Below are 20426 nucleotides of genomic sequence, written 5' to 3'. Positions count from 1 at the left end.
CGCTGCTAGCGATCTCTAATTTAAAATTAAATTAAGCTCATCATAGAAAATCCCCTCTGGAAATCCCAGATTTGTCTTTACCGTTCTGACCATTAGTCATCTTTTCAAGGCATTACTTCAGGTTTTTGTGTGTCCTTACCAGAGGCAAAAAGAGTTAAGTCAAAAATATACAAAGGCCAGGAAGGCCAAGATGTCAGTGACAAAGCTGTGAACCCATCGGAAGGATGGGGATCGGAGAGTGACTCTCTGCTTGAGACTATAGTAAGTCAGAAAAGCATATAATTTTGAAGAAAAAAAGCTTATCCTTATTTAATTTTTCTCTAACTCTTACACAAAGCCCAGAGACCTAGAAATGTTAGTGACTGTATATCCAACAGTCTTGGCCAAAAAGAAAAAAACAACAAAAAAAGCATTTAAATATTAAAAAGATTCCATATAGGTAATTTAAATCATACTACATAGAACACAAGTAGAGAGAAATTTAGAGGACACCAAATCAGGACCTTATTTTAGCAAACATAGAAGAGCTGTCTTTTTCTTTCCATTTTTAATGTAATATAATATTTTTAAAGATCATACTGCATTCAGTGAACTCAGTTTAAAAGTATGTGCAAGATGTTGTAAAAATGTATTGAAATAACTTCTTTTGTTTTATTTACCACACCTACATTCTTCGTGCATATTCACATAGGAAGCCGCTAAGACTGAAGGCAGGCCATGCCTTTATAATCTTATCAAAAATAGAAGCCAATAGTTGTAATGACTCACTTGTTTCCTTCTGCTTTCAGGCCTTATCTTGGGACCACAGATTGCATTACTGTCGGTAAGTAATTGTACATCTTTTGTGAAGCACCTTGAAATCTTCTGGCAGGATAATAAACTGGCCGAGTGCTAGAATTCCCAAACAAAGCAAAGTTTTGTGACTAAGTCCTGTCCTTGTATGTAGCACTTCATATTATTTTGAGAACCTGCAGCTAGTAACTAGAAAAAAGATCAGAGCCAAGCATTTAATAACAAGCAAATTAATTTAAATAAGATGTTTCCCTATAGTGAAACCTCTTTATATAGTTATGTTTTCACTTATAAAATATATGAAGAGCATATTTTATTGTAACTTCTAGATAATCTGATGCTTATAAATTTTATTTTTTCTTCTATATTGACCTTGATGTCAATTTATTTTTTTCTCTGAATGAAGTACAATTGAGTAGTTTGAAAACTGTGAATAAGGTTCTTTTGAGTGAGGGTCCAATGAAGATTAAAGAAATTCCTAAGACAGGTTCTAGGCACAACTGATTTGATTATTAATACACTGTTAGAATGTGTGGTGTGGAGTGTGGAAGAGACTGCTAGTTCTTCCCCCCAATCCATTTTCCATTTATTTTCTATTAATAAAACCCTTGTATTCATCTGGGCACATGGCTGCCCCAAAGGAAGGCTGCAGTTTTTTAATTTTTATTTATTTATTTTTATTTATTTATTTATTTATTTATTTATTTATTTATTTATTTATTTATTTATTTATTTATTACAGCTGGGTATGGCCAACTAATTCAATTCTGGATACTGGGATTAAGTGGCAGTTACATATGACTACTCTGCACTTTCACCAGAGAGAAAAATAAACCACTACTACCCCCTACCCGGCTCCTAACTGCTTCTCATTGGATAAAAAGGTACTGGGAGGTGACAATAATGCAAGTTCCTTCTCCTTAGGCATAACAAAAAGAACGGGGTGGGAGTGGGGTGGAGGGGCCCGTGGGGGGAAAATAGGAGGAGTCTGTAATACTTTCAACAGTAATGGTAAGTTAAACAAACAAACAACCCCCAAACAAAGGGAAGGGACCAGGAGAGGAAGGTACACCTCAGTCTGCTATCAGACTGCCGGGCCTGGACTTTCACCAGCATACCCAATTTCAATAGGAACAATGTGTTTCTAAGCCCTCCTTTTTAAAAAATGTTCTATTGATTTCAGAGAGAGGAAGGGGAGGGAGAGAGAGAAACATCAGTGATGAGAGTCACTGATCGACTGCCTCCTGCAGGCAACCCCCCCCCCCCCCGGGGATGGAGCCCGAAACCCGGGCATGTGCCCTGCCCAGGATAGGTTGACACTCAACCACTGAGCCACACCAGCCGGGCAGCCCTCCTGAACGGCACAAAGAGTTTGTTTGTAAGCTGGTAATTACTTTTCTGTATTATAGGCCCCACCTAATGGTTCTATCTCCGTTGAAGGTGGAAAATGAAAACTGGACTCAAATCATGGGAAGAGAGATTTGTGCTATTAGGAAAAATTAAAGGAAAAATGTAAAGATAGTAAAGATGATAAAAATGAAAAAAAAATCTAAGTGAAAGATTTAAATTCTGATTATTTTTAAACTGGATAAATAGCTACAGTATTTATTCTAGTCTCTCCAACTCTCTTTCTGGTACAGTTTATTTAAGTTCCCTAAATATTGCACCTATTCAAAATTATAAAAGCCCTTTTTTGAGAAAAAGTATAGTATCTTTTATTCTCATTTCTCTCTCTCTCATGGACATTACTTGAAAAAAAATTGTATTTGACTTCAAACTTAAGTAATTCTTAGAGAAACTAAACAAGAAAACAAAAAAACCCCACTGGCTCCCATTTTTATTTCTGTCATGCAAATTTAGGTAGTCAGCTAAATATATATTTAATCATATCAAGGCATACAGTTAAGCTATAATTCCTAAGCTGTTTTACAGGTCATAAATAGGACCACAATGTTCTCATCGAGTACTGTAAATATTTTGTTTAGAGCATCAGGTAAGATTGGCTATAATTATAGCTTTCTTTATCAAATTTAGAAGACTATCAACTACAACACACATTTACTCCACCAGTCAATTTAATCAAGTCTGAAAACCGTAAGGCAAACATCACTGCATTCATTCGTCATCTATGCCCTGGGGACAGATATGCCTAAGCAATTCTTAATCCTTTTGGGCATGAAAAAAGAAATGAATGTGAAAGGCCCTGGCCAGGTAGCTCAGTTGGTTGGAGTGTCATCCGATATGCCAAGGTTGCGGGTTTGATCCCCGGTCAGGGCACATGCAGGAATCAACCAATGAATGAGTGGAACAACAAATCAGTGTTTCTCTCTTTCTCGCTTCCTCTCTCTCTCTCTCAAATAAAATTTTTAAAAAATTTTTTTAAAAAGAAAGAAATGTGAAAATATCTGTAATTTCTTATAGTGATGTATGCAGTCTTGAATGTTGAATGTTGGTCATCTCCTTTCACCAAAAGAAAAAAAAAATGAAATAATTGATGAATTTCTTCTCCTCCTACTGCCACAGTGACAATGAAACATCCTAATTTTTCTCTTGTTGCTTGAAAAAGTCTCCTAGAATAGCAGTTTCTTTAAATATAACTTATATCTGGGCAGCTGAATCCCAGAGTTTTTCCTCTAAGTTTGACACACACATTAACAAAATACGGTAACTGTACCAGCATATGTTTCCTCTTCTGTATCTACTGTCTAATTTTAATTATAGTGCACTTGTACTGAACACCGACCAGGAGAAAACAACATCACCAAGGGAGCATTTCTGGCAATATCTTGGCATTAGAGCGTTTACTGATTTTTAAAAATTATTTTTCTAGTAAAGTATGATACAGGGGAAAGGAAGGTAGCTCAGGAATTAGGAGACCTGGATTCACTTTCTGCCTTTGGCCTTAATTTGCAGTGTGAACCTGGGTACGTGAGTGTTAGTGGACATCACTGCCTCACCTGTGGCATGAAGAGAATTAGACTAAAAGATCTATAAATTCTATAAATTTTTTTCTCTAATTTACCATATGCTAAAGTTAAAATTTAGACAAACATTTAAAATTACCTCTTTCTTTACTCGGAATACTGAACTTATATAAGTGTCCCTGTTTTTCACTTTAAAAACTATAAACCTTAGAAATAGCAGCACTTGTGGGGTAATTTTAGTGAGAATTTGAAATAGATCTTTATTGATGTTTTAAAAAAATACTATCCATATCACCTTTCTGAAATGAGTGGATTGTGTATGTTTATTTTATACTTGATGAGAATTTAAATATAGATCCATCAGTTATAATCCCAAGTTACACTTGGAGTGAATGAAAAAATGAGAAAGTCTGCAAATTAATTACTAAAATAATATATAGTGGCAGGCAAAAGTAGGTTTACAAATAATACAAATAAATAATACAATAATTAATAAATAATACAAGAATAAGCCCTTTTGCATACTCACAACTGTAAACCTACTTTTGCCCACCCCTGTATAAAATAGTACATGTATATTTGTTGTTGTTGTTTGTTTGTTTGTTTTACAAACTCTATTAGTATATCCACTTATTTCACAGATGCTTTAACTTTTGGAGAAGAAATTTGGAATTATAGGAATCTTTACTTAGATTATCAGAAATTGTAAAAATAAAACCATTCCAAGGATGAACCACATTTCATTATAACCCAAAGTTAGGATATTAGCCATTCCCATAGCCCCCAGTGTTATTTTTCTCATTCAGAACCCATTAATTCATCTTCTCAGAGGCCTCTCCTTTTATTCCCACTATTAAGTCTCTGCTCTCCCCCACTCCCAGCCCCCCACTTTGCCTCTATGCTATTTATCAATGGGCAGGTCACTCTGACCTTTCCTCCACCAGCTGCCAACCAGACGGAGGAGACACCTCGAGGGAATGCAAAACCCCTAGGGCCGGTGGAATCAATGCAGTCTGCCTATCCATAAAATTTTTCTCTTGGTTGGTTTTAGCCACAGAGCATTCATCTGTTGTCTTTGGAAGGTGTTGATATTTATATTTTATAATAAATGTAGTAAACATCTTCAGGCTCAAATTATTACAGATTTATCCAAATGAAAGCATCAGTTCACATGGATTTTTCTTTGACCTTCAAATGAGAGCAGTTACCTAAAAGCTGACCTGAATCAGAATCATGCATCAGCAACTGTATAATCCATTGAATTTGCCTCCAGACCTTTATGGCCACCTCTAAAAATGTTTGGCTGATTTATATTAGCTTTACAATTCTGCAGAGAAAAATGCCAAAGAATTTGGAAGATATAGTACAGTTTCAGCAGCTGCTGAATGAATACAGATAAGAAAAGGAAGAGCTGGAATTTAAGAGGCACCTGATTTAAATGCAAAAGGGAAGTGCTTCAGAATGACTACCCGACCAGCTATCTTCATTTTCCTGAGGAAAATCATTGCAATGTAGGATCACAGTTCAGCTGACTAGCTGACTGATACGGACATCACATAGGTAAACTAGGTAACCAAAGCTGTGGAGGCCTAAAAATTGAGGACATTCTGAATCATGCTTAGCTTCTAATTATAAGTTGAGCCATGATGAGTGCTCTAGAATAAACGAAAAATCTTTGTGATGTTGAGAAATGAAAACAAGAAAGGAAAATTAGGTAAGCAGAAACCCCCAATGTGTAGACAAAACATTGTTCAAAGCATGCCTTCTTTAACCAACATTGACTAGCTGTGTTTTGTTTATATAATTCCCAGATGTACATGAAAAGAATATACTCCCAACTGGTATATATTGTATTTTATGTGTAAGAGTCATACATAGTTAGAAACAGTGTTATGATTTAATCACCTGTTCTTGGAGAGGCAACTTGAGAGAAGTCAAGTTTGGGGGCCTTTTCTTTAAAAACTATGCTGAATCTATCCATAAAGAAGAGAATTTAAAATGTTGAAAAGATGTAGTGTTACCGTGTTAATTTCTAGCCATGCTTTTAAATTACATGATCACTCTTTGTTAGCAAATGCATCACATTGAATTTTAAGTCAGATGTTTGCCACAGTACTGCTATATTCGCTGGTGAATGTGATTTATTTAATACCTACCATCAAATTCTTTAACCAATTCATTATCTAAGATTAAAGTGCTAAATGTTCATTCTGTTGCTGACTGGGTTTTCTTCAGTTTCACATGAGAAATTTTACAGACAACAGACAAGGCTTTTCTAGCTTATAAATGCATCAGTGTGTCTTCGAATTATTCATACTGCCATTCAAGTAAGCATGCTGCCTTCATTTTGTTAGAGCAATTCATTTCTATGTCACACGAAGAATGAGTGAAAAGGCACTTATGTAACAAATGGATGGTGTTGGATTATTCTATCTTTAAGATCCTTTGAAACACCTAATATAATAAAACAAAATTTTCTAAAAAATAAGAAAGTGATACTGCTGCTTGGTTACTCACATATTAAATGACATTAACTATTCATAGGCACACCCAAATCTTTTCTTTAAGCATCCTTTAAAGATGTGAATTCCTGGTATGTGCTTAACAGAGTACAGTCTCCCTAGAGAAAAACAAAATTTTGTTGGAATCCTCCTTTTTTTTTTCTTTTCCCATTTTATTTTGTGACTTAAAAATGGTATCTGTGCCCTAGCCAGTTTAGCTCAGTGGTTAAAGTCAAGCCTTATGTATTAGTTTTCTATTATTGCCTTTACAAATGACCACAAAGGTAGTCATTTAAAATAACACACATTTATCACGCGAGTCTCACTGAGCTAAAATAAAGGTGTTGGCAGTGCTGAGTTTCTCTCTGCAAGCTCTAAGGGAGAATTCTTTTTCTTGTTTTCTAGCTTTTGGGGACCAACTGCATTCCTTGGCTCATAGCCCCTTCCAGTGCCTTCAGAGCCAGCAAGGTGGGCCGAGTCCGTCCCTGCTGCCTCCTCTAGCTCTGTGCAGCAAGAGCAAGAAAAGGTTCTCTACTTCCGAAGACGCGGGTGATCCGTTTGCATCCACCTAGATAATCCAGAATAATCTCCCCGTTTCTAGGTCCTTAAATGTAATCACATCTGCATTGTAATCACAGGCCCTTTTGCCGTGCGAGGTAGCAGCGGGCGCTGAGGATTAGGGCACAGCCGTCTTCGGAGGTCATCGTGCTGCGGCCAGATCTCGACGCACATTCGTTTGCTGATCATTTGTACCCTCGCCTCCTCGCTTTGTGCTGCTATCACGGAGATTCTGTCTCCTTTCATCACTCCCTCCTCCAGGAACTTCAGTTACTCTCACGCATTTGACATCCATTTAATGGGGATGATTTTTTTTTATTGCTGACACACAATGAATTGAGCATTTTAGGTTTTAATTACAATGATCAATGTGAAGTCAATAATCTGCTGTTACTTATTTCCATTTATATGGTATATAAATTAGTTATTAGTTCCATCGTTTTCTTTTTTTAAACATATCTTTATTGATTTCAGAGAGGAAGGGAGAGAGAGAGCAACACCAATGATGAGAGAGTCATTGATCGGCTGCAGCCCGCAGCCCGGGCATGTGCCCTGACCGGGAATCGAACCCCGATCGCCTGCATCCCAGGTCGACGCTCAACCGCTGAGCCATGCCCGGCTTAAATTAGTTATTAAACTGGCAAACTTTTAGCTGATTTAATAGGTTGTAACAACTATGTACAAACTATGCTTATTTTCTTTTCTTCTTTTTTTTAACCCTCCCCTGAGGATATGTCTTTATTGATATTTAGAGAGAGAGAAAGGGAGAGGGAGAGAGAGAAACATAAACGTGAGAGATAAGCATCAATCAGCTGCCTCCCACAAGCACCCCCGGAAATTGAACCCGCTACCCTTAGTGTACCAGACAAAGCTCCAGCCAACTGAGCCACATCGGCCAGGGCTGCTTAATTTTCTTATTAGCTGAAAGTGTTGACATACATAAATGAAGAATTTTAACCTGGAATGTCTCCTTCTGAATGATAAAGGGATTGATTTTCTATTAGAACCGAACTGCTTTTCTAAGTTACTACTCGCTCGACTCTCTGATTGGCTGCTTAAAATATGGACTAAAACTAAAACATTTATTACAAGGGTGGGAGTAAAGGATGAGGAGTGGAAGGAGGTTAGTGATTTGGATCAGGTTGTTAGCCTTATTAGAGGTATTTGTCAAAGAAATATTCCTGGTTCATGGCCCTTTGATTTCAAGTCACTAAACTCTACTCACTATCCAAGTCTTGCCAGATAAAATTCAACACACCCAGTTAAACTGAATTTCAAATAAACAATGAATAATTTTTTGTGACATACTTATATCAAAAAAAGCAGTTGTTTCTCTGTAATTCAAATTAACTGAGTATTCTGTAGTTTTATTTGGTAAATATAGCAACTCTGTTTGGAACTAAAAATTTCACCCAAAATGTAGTCGATATTTCCAACAAGGATCAGATTAAATTAGTCTTCATTTGTTTCTGCTAAATTTATAAGCACATCTGAATTAAGGGTGGGCTGATGAAGCCATACAGTGATTAGGGAAATTAGTTGAACATAATATGTTTTCCTCCTCTTTTGTGCTAGGAGTTCAATAGGAAATGAAAAGTTTCCTAGCCTATTGCATTTTAATTTTTCTGTTCAAAGCAAGGCCACCTAATTCAGAAACATTTGCAAGTATGTAAAAGATAATGCAGATCAACCTTGGAAGTTAATTTTGAATAGGAATGAGGTTAATTCAGTGTGGTAAAAGAACATGGTTGTCATTTTTATCACATTTTATAACATTATTTTCAATAAAACTGTATTTAAAGTTGTCGCAGATCAAATTCCATGATCACTACCATCTCTAAAGTGACTGTATTTTCTCAGTTCTTGTTATTAGTTAAAAATTTTGATGTTTCAGATGTTGCTGGAAATGAAAGGGCAGCTGCCTTGTTGCTTAGACATCCTTGGATTATCCACAATGTGTCGAACAGGGATATTTTTGCCGTGGGTTTCTCTCTACTAGATATCTGGAACTCTGGGATCAACTTCTTTTCTTCACTTTACCTTTGCCTAATGCTTCACTTTACCTAATGCTTTTTGCCTCTTCATTCATTAACTTTAGGCTCCTTCTAAATCTTTTAATCTCTGTGATGTCCACACCTTCCTTGCATAGTTTCCACATGAGGGCATGGCATTGCCCTGGATTTTATCATCATGAACTTTCCAGAGCCTTTGAACCCTTTCCAGAGCCCTCTCCTGAGGACCACATTCTCATAGCTGCTGTCCTCTCTGCTCCCCCTCTCTCGGGCAACTGCTGTCAATCCGCCCAGTCAGTGAGGTCTTCCTTGACCCCCTTGAACTCACTCTCTGCCTGACTATTCCAACACTGTAGGTTATCTTCCATCTTGAACTTTCCATGACTTGGGCATCAGTTTCATGACCTTACAGACCTTCTTCTTTGGCACTTGCTCTTGGCAAGAGATCTCTTTAGAAGGAAATAGGGCACCGTGGGCTAGATTCCTTGCAAAGCCAATTGTGTCATTAAAAAGATTGCAGGCTATGTCTAGAGCTAGACATGAGAGGCATGCAAGATCCAAGCAGAACTAAAAGAACAGGAAGGTTTGCAGAATCCCCGGAGGCAGTTAAGAGATTAATGGAATCAAATCGAAGCTTGAAGAAAGTTAACTGCAGCCAGGGTGAGGATACAGGACTCTAGAAATCCCAGTTAGGTGATTAAAATTGATAAGATGAGTGGCATGGGCTTGTTGACATAGTTTATATAAAAAAGGTACAGTCCTTTTGTGATTCCAGCAAAATCATGGAGATGTAGATCTCAAGTCATACTTCCTGGTCTTAAATTTCTGAACAATAGTAACTATATCAAGGTCCTAGGACTTTGATTTAATAAATTAATTCTGCCTGAGATTATAAATCTCCATTATTATTATTATTTTAAAACTCACTCCTATTTTTTCAAATCCTCACTTGAGGATATATTTTTATTGATTTAAGAGAGAGAAAGAAACACTGATGTGAGAGAAAAACATTTTGGTGTGTGGGGCGATGCTCCAACCAACTGAGCCACCCGGCCAGGGCAATAAATCCGTATTATTTAAGCAAATGTCTTGATATTCAGGAAGGTTTAGAATTAAATATGAATACAATGAAGTAAATGATGGTACTTATGACTTTATATAAGAACATTTTACATAATCATTAAGAATATGTTTGTATTTGTTATTTAGTCTCAGAGATTACACGTTTCATTTGAAATATGTTTTTGGTTTAGACATGTGACTTAAGTAGAAATGTGTAATAGGATTTGAATAATTTAAAAAATCAGTTTTGCGATATTTAAGAACAGTTATGATTCATATTTTTATATATATAATTTATTAAATCTGTAAGAGTTATGCAGGAGCCAAAGAAGGTCTTACTTGTTAGGGTTGTGTGTCTGCTTAGACGTTTGAAATTTTTACCAAAAAATCAACTCTTTTAAACGTATAATTTAAAATGTGGGATAAAATATAATTCACTAAAGTATTTAAAAAGAATTACTTATGTGATTTTAATCTGTTCAACATGTGTTGATTGAACATAAATAATAGACTATGTGAAAGTGACTTCTGGTTTTACATAACAATTATTAGATTTTTAATTGGATTTGGATGTCCATCTCAAAGGCTTACAAAAACATTAACAAATTTGAAATCTAAATAATTGTGAATAGCCCTTTCTGAACAAAAACTGAAACACCTAACCTAACACTTAACATTATGCATTTTCTCTTCTTTAATTTGTTTTTCCACTGCCAGAATATGCTAAACAGTTTTCTGTTCTGCCGCAAATACTTCATTTTCTTTCAAACCCGGTTGAAGTTCTGCTTCTTCAGAGTATCTTCCTTAAAATCCAGCCCTCAGTGATTGCTTCTCACTTCGAGCTTTCAGTGCTCTTTTATCTGCTCATTCACTTTGGACTGAGCTGTTATAACCAGTCAGCCAGAACAATGTCTCTCAACCCACTGGAAGGCAACATCTTTGCCTCTTTATGCTGTATGTGCAGTAGTAGGTAGACAGTTGTCTATATCATATTCTTGATTGGATGGCTTTATGTGGTTCAGTAACTCCACAAATTTTTGTTTTATTTCAATAACTGGTCACATTTTTATTTTTAACAGCTGTAATGGGTATAATTGACACACGATAAATTTTTCCCATTGAAAGTTGAATGATCCAATGATTTTTAGTAAATTTATAGAGTTGTGTAACACTTGCTGCAATCCAGTTTTTTTTAAGTGTTTTTCTTTAAAAAAATTTGATTGATTTTTAGAGAGAGAGAGAGGAAGGGAGAAAAAGAGAGAGATACACTGATTTGTTGTTCCACTTATTTATGCATTCATTGGTTGATTCCTGTATGTGCCCTGACCGGGGATCTAACCCACAACCTTGACACATCAGGATCACGCTCCAACCAACTGAACTACCCAGCCAGGGCCTCACAATCCAGCTTTAAAACATTTCACCCCTCCCCTCCAAATCCCTAGTCCTACTCCCAGTATTACTGATTACTCAGACAATCACTGATCTTTTTTGGTTTCTATAAATTTGCCCATTCTGGACACTTCATATAAATGGAATTATACAACATGTAGTCTCTGACTTTTTTCACTTAGCAATTGTTTTTGAAGTTCGTCTTTTTGTAGAATGTTCAGTATTTTGTTCCTTTTTTATTCCTGAATACTATTCCATTATAAGGAAATAATATTTTGTTTAACTGTTCACCAGCTGAAGAATATTTGGGTTGTTTCCAGTTTGGGGCTATTATGAATAATGTTGCCATGAACATTTGTGTACAAATCTTTGTGTGACTATATATTGTGACTTTCTTGGGTAGACTCTTAGACGTGAAAATGCTGGGTCATGTGGTAAGCTTATGACCTTAAGAAACTACCAAACTATTTTCCAAGGAGGCTAAGCTATTCATTATGCTACAACAAACATTCTGAGGCCTACTGTTTTTCTAGACTGTGCTGGTTCATTGCTGTTTCCAAGACAATCAAACCATAATTCCTGCTTTCTAGGGGCTCATAGTCTAGCACAAATATAGTAAATTATCACAGACTTTTTTTGGAGGGGGGTCTGTAGATGATAGGAATGCATTTGACTGTAAGTCATATAATATTTAATGACTATCAAATGATTAATATTTCAACACTAAAGACAATTATCTCAGACAACAAGAAGTCTAAAGATAATCATCTCTACTTGGGTGCAGCAGTTCAACACTATCAGTGACCATCACTCTGTCTATCTTCTCTGCCATCCTCCCTGGGCTAACTTCATTTTAATGCTCGTCATAGCCAGGTTTCGATATGGCTGTTGTAGCTTCAGAAATTGCATCCTCAAGCTACTGCATTCATAGCCAGAAGAAGATATAGTCCCCTTTCTTTTTCTTTCTTTCTTTCTTTCTTTCTTTCTTTCTTTCTTTCTTTCTTTCTTTCTTTCTTTCTTTCTTTCTTTCTTTCTTTCTTTCTTTCTTTCTTTCTTTCTTTCTTTCTTTCTCTCTCTCTCTCTCTCTCTCTCTCTCTCTCTCTCTCTCTCTCTCTCTCTCTCTCTCTCTCTCTCTCTCCCTCCCTCCCTCCCTCCCTCCCTTCCTTCCTTCCTTTTTCTTCTTTCTTTTTTCTTTCCTTCTTTCTTTTTATTAGAGATTAAAATCCCTTCCAGAAATCATCCCCCATAGAAAATTTCTCTTATATTTGTCTGACTGATACTGGGTTACAAACCTACTTGTAACCCAGCCTCTACCAAATGCAGATGGGTTACTATGCTTACTTAGACCAGTTTTGCTTCATACCCTAGTGCTGAGTAAGGAATACAAGTCATATTATATCAAATCCCACTGTTGCCATGATTCCTTTGGTAGTCTTTCCATGTTGGGACTGTCCCTTTTACTCTCTCAGCCGAATTTTCCTGCTCTGTTAAGCAAGGGGACTGCAGTTAGACTAGGGTCAGGGAAATCACTGAAGATTCCTTCCAGCTCAAAAGACATCTTGGCATATTAGACTTCTCCAAAAAAATTTTCCCCATTCCAATGGGGATTTTATGGAATCCAGGTCCATTCTTACTTGATTTCAGGAGCTGCAATCAAGGAATTGAAGTGGAGAGGTGAGGAAGAAATGTTTCTTTTCATTTGTTTTCAGAAAAATCCATTTTTTCTTCCTTTGACTTGTTTGACATCATAGGCTCATATTATCTTGGGTCTGAATATATTTCTATTAAGAGAGCATTGAAAGAATTCAAATCATGATCTTTAATACTGAAACCCCTTTGTTTAAAATATGTCTTTGTGGTTGGCTTGTCTGCTATTTTAAAAGCACTAGGGCGTTTAAATATTCCAGTTGCTAAATAGGACAGGTGTTTGATGATCCTCAGAGCACTTGTCTAAAAATAGAACTTGAGGCTGGAATACATTCTCAGGCATAGCCATAGGCAATCACCACTCTAATGAATGTAAATGAATACCAGATTGGGTTTTTTGTGTGAGTTTTAATGCAGCACAAGAAGATTTTCATTGCTTACCCCCAAATTGGTTTAACTCATTGAGATTCGAACCTAGAGTTTTATGATTTAGGGGAAATTTTTTAGCCTATAGTGAAAAGGGTGAAACACAAAATACTGTATGCCAGAGGATGTCCATTTGGTATTTCTCCTATAACATTCTTAATGTAAGTGGCATGATAAAATTGGTTTTCTTGGTCTCCATTGAAGATGATGGATATTGAGGCTGAAAGGTGGGTGGAATGGGGGTTGGGAAGAGGATGGGTTTTGCAAGATTATGGAGAGCTGATGGAAATATGAGGGCAAAGGCAGGGCAATTATTTGACTAGAAGGAGGTTTGTGGAAAATATTATACAGTACTTTTAAGCTTGACTTGGCATCTGTGGAAAAAGCAGCATCTTTGAGCACAGAATTAAACTGACTGAACGATGTTAAATGTGCTCTGGTTTTATATCCATATGCATTTGGTCTGTAGAAGTTGCATAAAAGAAAGTGTCGTTGGATGTGAAGCCCAAGGAATTGGGAGCTGTACCAGATAGGTTATTTACTGTCAAGCTGTGTGTGGTTGTACCAGTACCTTATGGTCTCTTATCTCCAGTTTCTTAATTCATATGATGAATTGTCATTTAGATGAAATGTGATAAGGTATATGAAAGAGCTGAGTATATGGTGATATTGAATTGTTTTCTGTGATACTATTTTTAAAAGATTTTATATAAAAAAATAATGAATTTATAAATGAAAAGATCCAAAAAGAATAAAAAGGTATACAGTGAAAAGCAATTCTGTTTACCTATAACACTCAGTTCTACTTCCTAAAGGTATTTACCATCAATAGATGCCTGCATCTTTCCAGAAATATTATATTCTGTATGAAATCTCCCTATTTATTTATTTTTATTTCAATGGGGATAGTCTACAAAATGTTTTCTTCACTGAATAGTATATTCTGGAGATTATTTTATAATAGCACATGTAAACATACTTCATTATAATCATTTGACAGTATCAATTTATTTAACCAGTCCCCTCTAGATGGACACTTAGGTTATATCTGGTCTTCTGTTTACTACCAACCAGTGTGCAATGTAAAATTACAATGCAATTTAACAAACTTTAAATACTTACTATCTATAAAGGCCCATTTTTAGCATTATTAGATAAACTAGACACATTTCTTGCCATCAAGATACTCTTAACGTGGTAAGCGCAGCTGGCTGGCAGTTCATGTCCTATACGGAAGAATTTAGCCCAACCTCTTGCATAAACATCTCTCTTACTCAGAACTATGCTTTACTGACTCCAGATTGCCACTTGCTTAAAAAAATCACACTCTGTCTTTCTCTTCACGTAAGATACATAGACTCCTCACCCCCTTTTTTGGGGAGGGGGGGTCTGTTCATATCTCTTTTAAAAATGTTTTAATTTAATTAATTTCTTTATTTTAATCCTCACCCGAGGATATTTTTTTCATTGCTTTTTCAGAGAGAGTGGAAGAGAGAGAGAGGAACACATTGGTTGGTTGCCTCCTGCACTTGCCCGACCCCAGGGCCGGGGCGAGCCTGCAACCGAGGTGTGTGCCCTTGGCCCGAATCAACGGACCCTCAGCGAGGGCCGACGCTCTAGCCACTGAGCCAGACCGCCTGTGGCGCCTTCACATCTCTTGGCTTTCCTTCACCTTGGTACTGAAGGGAAGGCAGGACTACCTCTACCCATCTTCAGTTTTCAGCTGGAGCTCTAAAAAAGAAAAGGCACATTAACTTAAGAGAAAACGACAGGCAGTGTATTAACATGTGTGGGGCGCATATTATGGGCGAGCCACCTAATCCAAAGTACCTCAGTGGTGCCTTGGGATTCCAGTTTATGCAGCACCTTCAACAAAGAACAAGAGATTTGTAGCGAAATGACAAGACAAAGGAAAACAGTTTTAGGCTTCCAAGGAGACAAAGTGGGGAAGTAGATATATGGAAGGAGACGATGCAGAAAGGTTTGTCTGAAGGTTCCTCTGGTGCCATCTCTGGGCTGATAGGTGCCTTCTTTCCTCCTGGTACGGGGAGGGGGCCTTTCACTGAGGAGCCTCATCTCCTGCTTTCTGGAAGAAAAAGGAGGGTCAGAGTGTCTTTCTTGCACCATTTTTTTTTTAATCCTCGCCTGGGGAGGATTTGCTTTTCAGATAGAGTGGGGGGGGCGGGGGAGAGTGACACATAAATTGGTTGCCTCCTGAACTCGCCCGGCCTGGACCAAGGGCAACTGTGGTTCATGCCCTTGATTGGAATCAAACCTGAGACCCTTTTGTTCTCGGGCTGATGCTCTAACCACTGGGCAAAACCACTTAGGGCACCATTGTTGTTTAAGTGCCTTTAATTCAAAATAATCAATAGGCAAACTGGCATATTTTGGGGTGACATATTCTAGTTTCCTGCAGTAGCAAAGGGTTTGCACCCCAGTGAAAGGACTGTGGAGGATCTGTGAGTCCTACCACCCTTGGAATTGTGGATCACCAATATGAGAAGAAAACTGGAGGTACAAATACCATTGTAATATGCAAGTGGCATATGAATTATAGATGCAGCTATGATTAAGAATCCTGGGGATATAGACCAAATGCAGGTAAATATAATAAAGTATATCAAATATAATCAAATCATGATATAGACCAAATGCAGGTAAATATAATAAAACATATCAAATATAATCAAATCATGATAATATTATTAATAATAATACAAATTCACACAATTATTTACCTTTTTAAAAATTTATCTTTATTGTTGAAATTATTACAGACATTCTCCCCTTTTTTCCCTCATTGGCCACCTCCACTCCTCCTAGTAACTTACTTTTAAAGGTATTTTAATACATATAATCCAATCCATCCAAATTATTGGATAGATAAACAGACTTGCAAATGCTTTGGAGGTAAAACTTTATTTATAATTGCAATTTTGAGGAAATAAAGTTAAAATCAACCTTAAGGTTTTAGAATCATAGAATTTTGGTGCTAGAAGCAAATTGACATTTTGATTAATCAGTTCTAAAAGTTTTGGATCCCTTTGAGAATCTGATAAAAGCTCTATTAATTCCTCTTAGGAAAATAAAATTTATGATATAATTTCTCAGGATCTGTAGATATCCTGAAGTAAATCCATGGCCCTCTAGAACACTGTTTTATTTTATTTTAAAATAACTTTATTGAGACATAATTTAAACATCATAAAATTCACCCATCTTCAGTGTATAATTTAATGAATTTTAGTGTATTTACAGAGTTATACAACCACCACCACAAACTAATTATAGACCCTTTCCAGCACCTTAAAAAGAAATCTTAAATTCATTTACAGTCACTCCTCATTCCTACCCCAGTCCTAGGCAACCACTAATTTACTTTCTGTCTATATTTGTAGTACAGAGTTTTAAAATGTTTTACTTCTATCCACAATAAAAAATATGTTTAACATCCAACTCGGATGCACACATAGAGACAACAAAAGCTTTAGAACAACATTCTTATTCTGTGCAATATTCTCTGATATATTCCATTTTATTACAAGAACTGATTTTTATGAGCCACTGGTGAGTGAATTACAACTCCCAGTTTGAAAAATTGTCTTAAAGGATCCACCTTAGGTTAAAAATAAAACCAAACTAAACCCTGAAGCAGATGGCTCCCTTATTGAACAGCTGAAGAAACAGGTCCAGAAATGTGACTTGCCCAAGGCAAAAGTCAGGATCAGAACCAAGTTCTATTTTGTCTTAGGGCACTTCATTAGCTGTTCTACTTTTGATTCTCATGACCTAAGAACAAGCACAACAGGGGTTTGTAAGAAGTCACAAAAATTTGCTAAAATGTCAGAAGAACAATTGCTTAATGTGTTAAAATTTGGGGCGGGAGAAAAGAAATGTGAGTCTTCCCAGGGGAGAGGGGAACATGGATGGCAGAGCGGCGTGAGGTTTTCCTGGACCCCATGAGGAAGGCGTGCCTGTTGCAGAGTGACCAAAAACATACCCTGGAGGCCACAGCCTGGGGCTAATTGCTCTCTAGCCTGTTTAGGTTCTTAGAGTTGAAACCAAACAGCCTTCTCCACTGAGATGTCTCCTGTGACTGTTGCCCAGGAGGTTCTGGCCCAAGCAAGGATGTTTATAACCTTCGGCCGTGACTCTGCAGCCTGAGCAGTAGCTCCGGTGGCTTTCCGCAGCGCCTGCAGGCTGGCACCCCATCTGCATTCGGAGCACATGCCTGTCGGGGCATCATCCATCACACCCGCTCGCCTTTGCTCTTGGCTGACATGGTCGCTCTCTGTTAGGCTGCTGGGCATTCTGTGTGATGGCTGCGAAGCCCATTGCCTGTGATCCATGTTTTGGGTAACAAGTAGCAGATTGGAGGGTGATGGTAGGTGTCCATGTTAAGAAATGAGATGGTGTGCAGATAATCACTCAGATAATTGACAACAACGGTGAACAGGGATATAAAGGAAGGCATAGAGCCCCTTGAGGTCACAGAACAGGCGCTGCCTACTAGACCTGCTGAATGATGAGACCCAAGGCTTTAATTGGTCTAGCCTACAAGGTAGGAGAGGGGAGTGTTTTACATTTCTGAAGGGGTCCAAGACTCCCGCTCCTGGGTAGGTGAGTGAGATATAAGGGGTAATTTCCAGAGCAGCTATCAGCTTCTTTGGCAGGAAAATGTATGACTAATCATTTTGTCAACCAAAGCAGTTGTGGAAAGGAGTCACAAAGAATGAGGACTCCATTTCAGATTCCAATCCTGATTCATCGAAGAGGGACTTAGTTTTGGGTGAAAACCTTTTAAGTAAAAGTGGAAGTTGTGATCCCTGGTTTGTGGCTATATGCAGATTTGATGTAGCCTATTGGTGATCTTTTTTCAGTACAACAATTGGGATAGAAAGTCTAAAAAGACCAGTTGAGCCCATTTGTTGGAAAAAGAATGGATTTGAAAGCATATTTGGGCAATACGGATTTAAAAGGTTAAGAACTGATTACCCAGATGGGATCTGAAAATGGGATTTAGGTTTCTAAATCCTGGTTGCAAATAATAGGAAGATAGACTTTTGCCTAGGGGTGGGGCACATCTTATTAGAATAGAGAAGAATGCATTTGCCTTGTTTAAAGTTCCTTGAGCTAAATACCGAGGGACTGAGGAGAAACATCCAGCCCTCTGGGAAGGAGCTGGTTTACCTGGGAAGATTGTGGGAGCGTGTCAGATTTTGACAAGTGACAATTGGCAGGGGACCAACTATGACACTTGAAGCCTTAGACATCCGTCCCTTGTGGAACACAAATACAGATAGCAAACAAGGTAAACAAAAGGAGCCCAGACCATGATCAGCAGGTGTGAATTCGGATGCGTCGCTGGTCGCCTACCCAGAGCCCCACGGAGCAGTGCAGGGGCAGGGCCTGAAGGGAGCAGAGGCGCTGCGTGTGGAGAAGCTAAAAGAATCAGTTGACCTCCTGGCGCAAGCATGCTGCCAAAAGGGGAGCCGATGAAGGGAAAGACAGGCAGTGTAGAGTTGAGGCCATCTGTGAGAGAGAGAAAATGAGTGACGTGTTCCTGATGCAGGTCTTAAAATTGAGAAAAGATGTGGAGATGGAGGGTTTCTGCTGGCCAGTCCTCTGCCTCGATGCCTCACTCGGATGAAGCTAACCAAGTTCTGATCTGGCCTTATTTACAATTACATTCACCCATAAAGTTATTTCTATGTCAGTGGTACTATTTCTCATCCAGTGTGGCTAATGTGATGGCTTTAGCCCATTTGAACAGTATTTTCTACCTGGGGAACCAGAAGACAAACACCAGGTTGCAGCTCTCCCAGAATCTAAATAAAAGATTTCTAAGAATCAGTCAACTAAAATAATAAAAATCATCTAAAATGCTAATTTCCTAATTTAGTAAATTCTTTTGCTTGTCATTCAGATGGCTTCTGGACTCTGCTCCCTGCCTCCCCCTTTTTTTTGAACGGAGAGGGATTATGACTTCCCATTCAACACTAAATGCAGAAAAGAGAGTGAGGCACTTCCAGAAGGGGAACTGGTGTGCAAGCGAGGTCCTTAGAAAGAGCGTGTTGACAAGATGCAGTGAAGAGGCCGCTCTGGCTGTGGTTGGCTGTAGTGTTGATTCAAGGAGGGAAGCAGTGGAAAATAATCTTGGGCAGAGAGTTGGCAGTCAGACCAACAAAGCCCTGTATGTCAAATTAAGTTGTCTGAATTTTATACTCAAAGTATTGGAAGTCTGGAAATGTTTAATCAGGAAGTATGAAGATGAGAATGATTTTCAGGAATATGAAGTGGGCTGCCATACCTAGAGTAAATTCGAGGGCTAGGGGGGTTGGGGAGATACTGAAGGCAGGGAAACCAGGCAGGAGGCTAGTGCAAGCACCAACTGGAAAGGCCTGAAGTAGCCTGATGATAGTGTGAGTGGAAAAGAGAGATTATGGAAAAGAACTGTCAGGACTTGGTAAGGGAGAAAGAGGAAAGTCCAATTATGCTGAATTTTTGAGTTCAGGTGGCCAGGATAATGAAAGGGAGATGAAAAATAAAATTATTGCTCTATGACTTCCCGGTGCTGGCAGGAAATCCAAGCGTAGAAGTCCAGGAAACAATCTGAGATAAGAGAAGGCAGAAAGGGTCAGAAGTTGGAGGTAGAAATACAGACTGTGAAAATTCACTTTCACAGAGCTAATAGCTGAAGTACAAGAATATGAGCTTTAACTAAAACATTCATGGTGCTCCAACTGTTTTTGCTCACTGTTTCTCTTCCAGCAAATGTGGTTTACGGTAGGTGGTTCTCATGCCCTCATCAGTCAGAGTTCAGTTGCAGGCATCAGCGTCCAGCCCGCTTAAGCAGAAAGAGGTTTGACTATTAAGAGGTTTGTGGATCATTGTGGAGGAGGGAACAGAAGAAACTGACTCCAGGCTGAGCTTCCAGGAATGACTCCCCAAACTTCAGTACAGAGCTGGGCACGAGGGGAAATGCTCAGGCCTTCCTCCACCAGGTCAGGGGGTCCCTGCATGAGAAGGTCCCTGTCGTGCTGCTGACTGTGGGACAATGCCGTGCCCATCACAAACCTTGCTGGGAAAATTCAGGGACACAGAACCCT

General features: G+C 38.2%; 1 long non-coding RNA gene across 1 annotated transcript in view; it reads left to right on the top strand.

Annotated features, from left to right (window-relative positions):
- The window catches only part of LOC107540927 (uncharacterized), a 45648-nt gene extending 37601 nt beyond the window's left edge, over nucleotides 1–8047 (top strand). Inside the window, exons 2-4 of the long non-coding RNA XR_015714262.1 lie at nucleotides 789–823; nucleotides 1535–1676; nucleotides 6623–8047. This is a non-coding gene — a long non-coding RNA (uncharacterized LOC107540927). The remainder of the gene's footprint in view (nucleotides 1–788; nucleotides 824–1534; nucleotides 1677–6622) is intronic.
- The last annotated feature ends 12379 nt before the right edge of the window (nucleotides 8048–20426 follow it).

The sequence above is a fragment of the Miniopterus natalensis genome, chromosome 3 (assembly GCF_054644295.1).
Source record: "Miniopterus natalensis isolate mMinNat1 chromosome 3, mMinNat1.hap1, whole genome shotgun sequence".
Classification (NCBI taxonomy): domain Eukaryota; kingdom Metazoa; phylum Chordata; class Mammalia; order Chiroptera; family Miniopteridae; genus Miniopterus; species Miniopterus natalensis.
The sequence above is the reverse complement of the archived record's forward strand: the minus strand, read 5'-3'. Positions and strand labels throughout refer to the sequence as shown.